At 40.7% G+C, this 9,847-nt stretch overlaps 1 non-coding gene across 1 annotated transcript; it reads right to left on the bottom strand.

The window, feature by feature from the left end:
* Positions 1-7,500: 7,500 nt before the first annotated feature.
* LOC116273949 lies at positions 7,501-7,602 on the bottom strand. Its single transcript, XR_004182447.1, has one exon. It is a non-coding gene; the product is annotated as a U6 spliceosomal RNA (small nuclear RNA).
* Between the last annotated feature and the right edge of the window lie 2,245 nt (positions 7,603-9,847).

Raw genomic sequence — 9,847 nt, 5'->3', positions numbered from 1 at the left:
GCATTTGTCTCTGCCAACTGCACAAAGGGGAGGAGTCTCTGCCACACCCCAGAGTAGGGGCCTCCCCACACATTCCCAATGATATTCCAAGATGGCCTTCAGGCTTGCAGGACAGTGCAAGCTTTTCCTTATGGAGTTTGACTGCTCCCAAGAGGAAGCAGAGAGCTTGGCTGCCACAGGAGCTGAAGGGGGGTTCCCGGGAGCTCAACTTGCCTGTGATTCAGTTTATGCCACTTGTAGACCTCTGGGGCAAGGAGAAGGGAATTTGGCTTCTGGTAGGTTGGGAGAGCTATTTGGGCTGGTGTTACCAAGGCACTGTGGTCAGTTAACACCTCCTGGGAGGGGTTCTACAAATTCCAAAGCATGGGAACCCATGACCTCTTCTGTCACAGGCCCCCTGATCTGCCGAGGGTGCCTGCAGTGTTATTTGCTAGTCTCAGCCTCCCATCAGCTGCCCTGTGCTTGTAGAGGCAGCAGGGCAGAGATCACAGGCTGGCCAGGTGGAGAGTAATAGCATCTCCTTCCTGGTTTTCCTCCCTGATCCAAGGCTGCAAGATCCTGCTTCTGTTTGCTGCCACCAGCACTCAAACATGGGACCAAGGCCTCAGAAAGATGGTACGCTTACCCTCAGTTATGGGTGGGCACTATGTTGGACTTCTTTCCTGGAGGAGCCGGAGCCAGACTCCTTTGGAGCAGGCAGAGTCTTCTATTATAGCATGGCTGGGAAGGACCTTTGGAGGCCACTCAAGCTATCCACTTAGCACAGGCAAAATGGCACGCATAGAAATGAAGTCTATTCTAAGCATTAAGTTCCAGACACAGCTATTACTAGTGGGAAGGAGTGAGGAAAAATTCAAGTGCACCCTGCTATGTTACCTCTGACCCAGGTTCTCTCTCAGAGCAAACCATTTCCGTGAACATCATTCTTAAATCACAACTCAGAATAAAGAGGACACAGAAATGAGCCTTGCCATTTCTCCAACCTCATGTCTTACATTTTCAGCAATTTGCTCTTCTAGGAAGCTAGACTCCAGCCCCACAGCCCACCCCCCGCAACCTTCTCTGACATTTCTGTTTACATCCCCTGATTAAATGTTGCCTCCTCAGCAATGCCATCCCAAATGGCTCTGGATGAAGGTGCATCCCTCACTCCTCCAACAGTCATCCTTCCTGTCACCAGGTGTTTTCGTTTCTTCTACATAGCCTTACTGGAATCATCTGAAATGATCTTACTCATCGTATTTCTGTGCTTGTTTTTATGGGGAAGGTCTGTCTCTCTCACTAGAGTTTAACATTCCTGAGAACAGGGACCTTGGCTGTCTTGCATGTCCCCTTTTTCCCAGTGTCCATCAAGCAACAGGTATTCAGTAGATATATGCTGAATACAGTTGAGTAACAGCAATAATGGCCTTGCCTTACTGATGCAGAGGCTTTCCTAGGGGTGGAAAGCACATCCCTCTGGGGCCAGAGAGAAGGAAAGGGGGTCCCATTGACATGCCCTGGGGCATTATTTTTAAACTGACTCTTTGTCCCCTATGTGGCTCCCCTCCTCACCTTCCTCTTATTTCCTCCTGTGGGGTCTCTCTGGGTGATGCTGATATCTGCATTCATGTTGCTTCTACTATGCTCAGTCACACAGCCAGGAAACAACACAATGAACACTTTACTCTTCAACTTAGCATGCAAACTTAACTCTTAACTCAAGGCAATACAATGGCATACAGTGATACTAATGTAACAAAGAGTAAAATTGCCTATTGATCCACAAATACCTTCTAAGGAGAATCTTGTAAAACAAAAGACCCTTTTGTTCCACTGAATGCCTTGATGGGCTCTTATCCACATGGGAAGCCTGGAGATGAGGCAGCCAGACAGGGTTCCCCAGGTGGTGCAGCTGGAAGACTTTTAGGAATAGAAACGTGCAATGTTATCTTTGAAGATATGTGTATCTCAGCAAAGTAAATATCTCGATCACCTGAACCCTCAGTGAAGCCAACCTCATATATAAATGCTGTGTGAGAGAGTGTGTGTGTGAACAGAGAGGGGGTTCAAGCCCATTTGCATCAGTATGGCATCTAATAGAGATGTTTTAGAGGTCCATGCATTGAACTCATTAAGCGGACACAGAAATTTGGGGCTAGAATTGAGAATTCATATACCCTGCCCATATTACCTCCCCCTTCAATCCCAGTTATCTGACTTCCAACTGCCAGCTTTGGAGCCCAGGGGCTTTCTCTGAAACCTAAGAGGGCTTCTCTGTCCACCTTGGGCAGGCTGGAGTGCTGCGGGGTTGATGTAGTCTGGCAGCTTTTGACCAATGTCTGGTGAGAACTGATGTATAAATACCCCAGCCCATCGGATAGGATAACTCAGAGATCTGTGTTCCACATTGGCCTCCATTTTTGCCACAGGATTAATTTCCAGTCACCTCCGGTGGTGACTGTCTTAATAACATACGTTTATTATCTTCTTCCTTATCTCACTTCCCCACTCACCTACCTATGTTTCCCTCACCTCCGGTCACAGCGAGGTCCCTATAAACAGAGCCTGAGACAAGGGTCTTGTTCACATGATTTAGTGGAGGAGTGTCCTCAGGGAAGAGGAGAGAGGGCTGTAAGATGGGGCAGGGAAAGGAGCTGAACAAGGATGCAGTCCTGGCTGGGGCCTGGCTTCAGCCCAATCCTTTGGGGGAACTTCCAGAGCAAAAATTGTAACAGTTAGTGTCCCCTTCAGGTAAGGGGGCCAGCCTTTGGAACCCCTACTTCAGTTGGACATTTTCTGAGGCTTTTCCCTGAAGTGAAGTAGCATATAGCCTCCAAGCTGAGGCAGCACCCATCTGGCCAAAGGCAATTCTCCAGAAAAGAGGTCAACTGTGAAGTGTTGGCGGCCAATACTCACAGCTGGAGGATGGATATACCTGCCAGTATAGGGGATCCCAAGGAACCTCACAGAGTTCAATATGCCCCCCACTAAACTTGCACCTTAATCTCTGTCTCAGGGTCTGATTCTGGGATAGAAAATGGGAGACAGGTTTATCCAGATATTCAGGAGAAGGGAAACCTCAGATTTCTTGACATTATATTCAAGTTCCTGTTTGTCCATCTGATTCCAGGGGTTATTTTGGACAACTGGGGGAGTTACCCAGACAGTGACCCTTCTCTCTCCATCATTCATTTGGTGTGGAATGGTGCCTCTTCTTTTCAGCCGTCTCATTCTCATTGTCAATCAGCTGTGGATGTGGGGCTTTCTGCTTTCTGCCTGCATGCACCCCTCCTGGTCTCTGCATCAGGTCTACACACTGAACACTAATAGCAGAAATGACAAAAATTGCCAGGTATTACCAATATAGCCAGCTGCTTTCTCAGAAAGCCACCTCCCCACCCGTTAGTCTGTGGGAAGAGATATCTGTGGTGTTGTAGGACTGTGTCTCTGACTTACATTTTCTTCCTGTAGCCTAGCCCCTCTGGGATACCATGCACCACAACCCATCTCTATGGGGCCTTGACATCCACCTAATTTTTGCCAGTCCCTGGCCGCAGACAGCCAGATTGTGTTTCCAGTAGTTCCAGTCAGCAGCTGGTTCTGGGGAAATTCTGCTCAATAGAAATATAATGCAAGCCACATATTTTCTAGTAAGCACATTAAAAAGGTAAGACAAACAGGTGAAATTCATTTCAATATTAGTTAACTCAATGTATTAAAAACCACCATTTCAACATGTCAATACGAAAATTATCAACAAGATACTTAATTTTTTTCGTATTAAGTCCTTGGGATCTGGTGTGTATTACACTGATAGTACCTTTCAATTTGGACTCGCTACATATCAAGTGCCTAATAGGCACATGGGGCTAATGGCTGCTGCATTGTGTGTGTGAACAGAGAGGGGTTCTAGTCTCTGGTAGTAACTTGGTTTTGTTGACGTGGCCTACCCAGAGGGTCTAGGCTGGACTAGAAATCATGTGAAGCCAGAGTACCTGCTCTTCTTGGTTCGGGGCAGCTGGCTGAGGCTGAGGTCATGATGAGGCTGAGGTATAGTGATGGGTACAGGTGCTGGAGGCCTGGAAGTCCTGTCCAATGGGGATTCTCCAGAGTTGGAGGTCCTGGGAGCCAAGCAGTTTCTGATGCTGGTGGCATTCAAGAGGTGGTGAAGATATGACACTTACCTGAGGTGCTAGAGGAACTTTCAGACCAGTGTTTTTAACACTTTTGAAACCATCCCAAGATACTAGCAGGGGTTGGGAGAGATGGACAAACTATTAGGCTGAGGCTGATGCTTTTTGGGGATCCAGGACTGCCTCATTCATGTGAAGCCAGATTAAAGCAAATGTTGCTGATCTGTGGCTTGTCTATTAAATATTAGGAAAGCCAACCATTCTTAATTCTAATTTTTTAAAAGGAAGATTTCAAAAGGGAAGAAGTGACAAACACACATTTAACCAGCATGCTTTCTATTGCATTAGTGAAGTCCTCAGTGAAGGTGTTAAAAAAGGCACACGTTTGGTATTGACCTCTTTGAAAAGCACTTCTGGATTTTACCATTAATAAGTCCCCTTTGGTTCTCACTCTCCAATTAGTTATGTGATCACCTAACAGTGTTTTGATCTGGACTGTATTTCTTGTTTTAATGATTAGCATTTCATACTTTAGACTCTTTGTGAAAAGGAAGATAAATTGCCCTTATTTCTTCTTTTGATCAGCCACACATACTGCTCCATAAAGAAAATGATCATTTTTTTTTTTACTCTCAAATGCCTATTACCTGACTTTTGAGCAAAATATATACTCACCTCATTTTTCAGAGGGGTCTTCAGCAATTACTGGACTTGTCTAATTGACTCACTTAAAAATACATGGAAATGGTGAGTATTGTGGTTTCTAACTTTCACTTTTGGTTGACTTCAACATTTGAAAGAATAGATTTTTTTTTTTTTTTTTGAGACAGAGTTTCACTCTGTCACCCAGGCTGGAGTGCAGTGGCGCGATCTTGGCTCACTGCAACCTCCGCCTCCTGGGTTCCAGCAATTCTCCTGCCTCAGCCTCCTAAGTAGCTGGGATTACAGGCGCATGCCACCAAGCCTAGCTAATTTTTGAATTTTTTTAGTAGAGATGGGGTTTCAACATGTTGGCCAGGTTGGTCTCGAACTCTTGACTTTGTGATCCGCCCACCTCGGTCTCCCAAAGTGTTGGGATTACAGGTGTGAGCCACCATACACGGCCTTAGGCTTTTAAAAACTACAAATTATTTTTCTGGAGGAAATTCAGAATAAATAAAACACACACACACACACACACACACACACCAATCACTATAGGAACTATTACAGTCTTCTCTCATTTGTTCTGCAAGTTGCCTTTTCACAGAATGCTGTATTGAAGATCCACTTATGTTAAGCACAAATAGTTCCATGCCACTTTTTTTTTTTTTTTTTTTTTTTTTTGAGACGGAGTTTTCCTCCTGTCATCCAGGCTGGAGTGCAGTGGCGTGATCTCGGCTTACTGCAACCTCTGTCTCCTGGGTTCAAGCAATTCCCCTGCTTCAGCTTCCCAAGTAGCTAATATTACAGGTGCACACCACCACACCCGGCTAATTTTGTATTTTTAGTAGAGACAGGGTTCCACCATGTTGGCCAGGCTAGTCTCCAACTCCTGATCTCAGGTGATCTGCCCACCTCGCCCTCCCAAAGTGCTGGAATTACAGGTGTGAGCCACCACACCTGGCCCACATCACTCTTTTTGACTGTTTCATGATATTTGGTAGTATGGCTGAATCATAGTTCAGTCATTGCCTTAGTGACAATGACTAAAGGTTAATTAGTCAGTGGCTTAAGTAGCATCTAGGTTATTCTCAATGTTTTTGCTGTTTTAAGATTTGCTAGACTGAACACCTTTGCACATTGGCTTCTTAGTGGCTCCATGGTTGTTTTTCTAAGTTGGTGCTGAGCAGCGAAATTGTAATTTATAGATGTGCCCAGTTTAAGCTTTTGAAGATACTTCCAAAATGCCCTACATAGTAAAAATTTATTCTACTACAATTCATACTTTTGCTATCCATATCTTTGTCTACATTTAATATTAGTGAACATTTGCTTTTACCAGCCTGTTGTGTGAAAAATTATATCTATTTTATACTGGTAAGGTAATTTTTCTATGGTAAATATATGCAAAATAATAAATATAGTATACATATATATGAATACACAATTCAAATATTAATAATAAAACAGGCACCCAAGTCCCTACCACTCAGCTGAATATTGTGATCCTTTCCAATTGTGCAGCAATAATTCACTCATTTTTGCTCCTGTATAAGAATACACAATGATTTATTTTTCTGTTTTACAATGATGGATATTTGGGTTATTTCCTGTTTTTTCCTATTATGGATTGTGAGCCTATAAGCTTTCTTATGTCTGTCTCCTGGCATACATGTGCTAAGGTATTCCCAGTCATGAAATTGCTGACTTCTAGGTGTAGTGGAGACTGACAAAAATGAATTTTGTCCACCCAAAATCATTTTCCCCATCTTACACATGGGTGTTCATCTAGACTGTATTTCCCAGTCTCCCTTTTAGTTGGATATGGCTATGTGACTAAGTCCTCACTAGTGGAATCTAAGCAGCTTTCTATTCTGCTACATTAGGATCAGAGCCTTAAGGTGGTGGGTGTACCTCCTCCATGCTTTCTTCTCTTTTCTCACTAGACAAAACCAAAATGTGGTGGTGAGCCAACTTCAATTTTGCAGAAACTGACTTGGAAAGAACTGATTACCTGAACGACTGTGAGAATCAAAGTTGTCTCACTGACCAGGCTGTAAACTTTGGAACTGATAAGTGAGAGAGATAAGGTAAACTTCTTTACCTTTAAGCCATTTATTGTTAGTGTCTTTATTATGTCTAATTAATACATCAAGAAGCACATGTTAAACTTCACTGAGTGATGCCATACTCCTACCCAAAACCTTTGAAGCAATTTACACTCCTACCGGCATTTTATGACAGCTCTTGTTGCTCTATATTCTACCAACCCTAGCTATTGTCTGACTTTATTATGTTTACCTATGGGGGTGAGAAGCATTATTTCAGTGTTGTTTTCATTATCAAATGAGGTTGCATACTTCTTCAGATATTGTTAGCTTATTCAGAGTTACTTATATCTGAAATGTCTTTTGCCCTCTTTTTAACACTTTTTAACACTGGGTGTTTTTTTGTAGTCAAAATATATAATATATAAATATATATATTTCTATAATATAAAATTTTCATGTTAGCCATTTTAACTCTATAATTCACAATGCTATGCAATCATCACCACTATTTATTTCCAAAGCCCTTTTATCATTTCAAACAGAAACTCTGTACTCTTTAAGCAGTAACTCCCAATTCCTCTTCCCCTGTCCCCTGGTAACCACTAATCTACTTGCTATCTCTGTGAATTCACCTACTCTAGATATTTCATGTAAGTGGAGACATACAGCCTTTGTCCTTTTGTATGGGGTATAAAAATATGGAGTGCTTCACAAATTTGCATGTTACCTTTGCAGAGGAGCCATGTTAATCTGTATCATTCCAATTTTAGTATACATGCTATCAAAGCGAGCACTTGGGTGCTTTTGACACATTTATTTCATATTGATTTGTAGAAATTCTTCATATAGTCTAGATACTAATACTTTTTAAATTAAGTTGCAGATATTGTCTCTCAGTGTGTGGCTTAACTGTGTTTATGGTGTCTTTTTGCATCAAAGTTTTCATTTTATTAGTCAAGTGTATCTGTATTTTCCTTTGTAGTTTGTGCTTTTTGTGTCCTGTTTATGACATTCTCCTCCTTACAGCCCAGTTCATTTAGCTATTCTCCTATGTTACATTCAAAAAGATTATGAAGTCTTCCTTTCAGTATTGGTCTTCAGTCCACCTGGAATTGATATTTGTGTGAGAAAGGAATCTAATTTTATTTTTCAGATTGTCTTGGCAACGCTTATTGAATAGTTTATCCTTTTTCACCATTTTGTAATGTTTCCCTTGACATCTATTTTTCATTATACATTGGTCCTAAATCTCTATATGAATTCCATATTGTTTTAATCATGGTAGCTTTATAATAAGTTTTGATAGCTGATAAGGCAAGGCCTTCCATTCTCTTTGTCTTCAAAATTGTCTTCGTTATTCTTGCCTTTGCCTTTGAACTTTAGGGTCAAATTGTCAGCCTTCAAAGATGTTATGGGCATTTTTTTGTATTTGTATTGAATCTATAGGAAAAATCGGGGAAAATAGTCATGAGATTTCTCACCCATAAACATAGTATATCTCTCCAGTTATTTAAATGTTGTTTAATAAATTTTTATATGTTTTTTATAAGTCCTTTAAAAACTTCCTTAAGATTTGTTCCAAGATATATTAGAGTTTGTATTGCCATTAAAAATGCTGTATTATTCACATGGACACAAAAATGGGAACAACAGACACTGGGGACAGCTTGAGTGAGGAAGGCGGACGCAGTGGTGGGTTGCAACGCTACCCATCAGGGTACTATGCTCACTACCTGGGTGATGGATCATTTGTACACCAAGCCTCGTTTACTTATGTAACAAACCTGCACATGTACTTCTGGAACCTAAAGTAAAAGTACTAGGAGAAAAAATGCTGTATTGTTAAAAAATTACTTATTCTTATTTGTTGCTGATGTTTAAGAAAGCAACAGATTGTTATATATTGACTTTGTAACTAGCAAAGTTGCTCATGATTTATGTTTGGTCTAATGATTTGCCTGTACAGTCTCTTGAGTTTTCTACAAAATTTTGCTGTCTGTGGCCTAATGTAGTTTTCTTTCTTTCTGTCCTCTCATATTTTTCATGTCTCTTTTATGTCTTACAGTGCTAGCTCGGGCCAGCAGTGAAACGTTGACTAGAAACGAGGAGAGTAGGCATCCTTTCTTCTTCCCAGCTTTAAAGAGAATGCTTCCGACGTTTTGCCATGAAATGTAATGTTTTCTCTGGGCTTTGGATAGATACCGTGTCTCAAGTCCATTTCTATTATTTATTAAATAGTTTTAAGTTGTGAAAATGTTCTGATTTTTAATCAAATATTCTGTCTGTGCCTATTGAGATGATCATATATATGTTTTGTCCTTTAATCAGTAAATGAGACAATAGATTTCTCTAAAATTAGACAACTTTTTCAATCCTGGGACAAGGATTATGTCAGCTTCCTAATATCATTCAGGAAATACATCCTTGAGTGTTTGGAGTAGAAACCATTAACAAAACTGTTTAGAGTTAATGTTGTTTCTTTTTTTGGTGGGTAGATTTTTAATTACCAATTCAAATTCTTTATGATAATCAGTTCACTCAAATATTCTATTTTTTATTGTGAATCAGGTTTGATATATTGTATTTTCTTCTCAAGAAAAATTGCTATTTCATTCAAATGGCTCACAGTATTTTCTACTGTTTTAAAGTTTTACTCTATCCATATGCCCTCTTTTCCACCCATAACATTATTTATTTTTGTTTTGTCCCATTATACACTCCACCCCACCTCTTGCAAACTAGCACAGTCTTGTCAGAAGCTTTTTTGTACTTCATTAATTTATTTTTTTCAGTGAGTAAGCTTTGAGATGTGGGGGCCTTGTTGATAATTTCTTTATTTTTCATTCCCGTGTTTACATATTTATCTTATCAATTTTCTTCTATTCTAATATTCTTTCTAATATTCCAAGGTAAGGTACAGATTTCCTGTAGATACCACTTTAGCTGCATGCCAAGGTTTTGAATGGTAGTGTTTTAATTATCATTAAATTTTAAATACTTTTCCGTATGCATTATGATTCCTTACTTAAGGTTTATTTA

The sequence above is a fragment of the Papio anubis genome, chromosome 2, assembly GCF_008728515.1.
Source record: "Papio anubis isolate 15944 chromosome 2, Panubis1.0, whole genome shotgun sequence".
NCBI classification, from domain to species: domain Eukaryota; kingdom Metazoa; phylum Chordata; class Mammalia; order Primates; family Cercopithecidae; genus Papio; species Papio anubis.
Note: the sequence above shows the minus strand (reverse complement) of the source record. Positions and strands in the feature narration are given on the sequence as shown.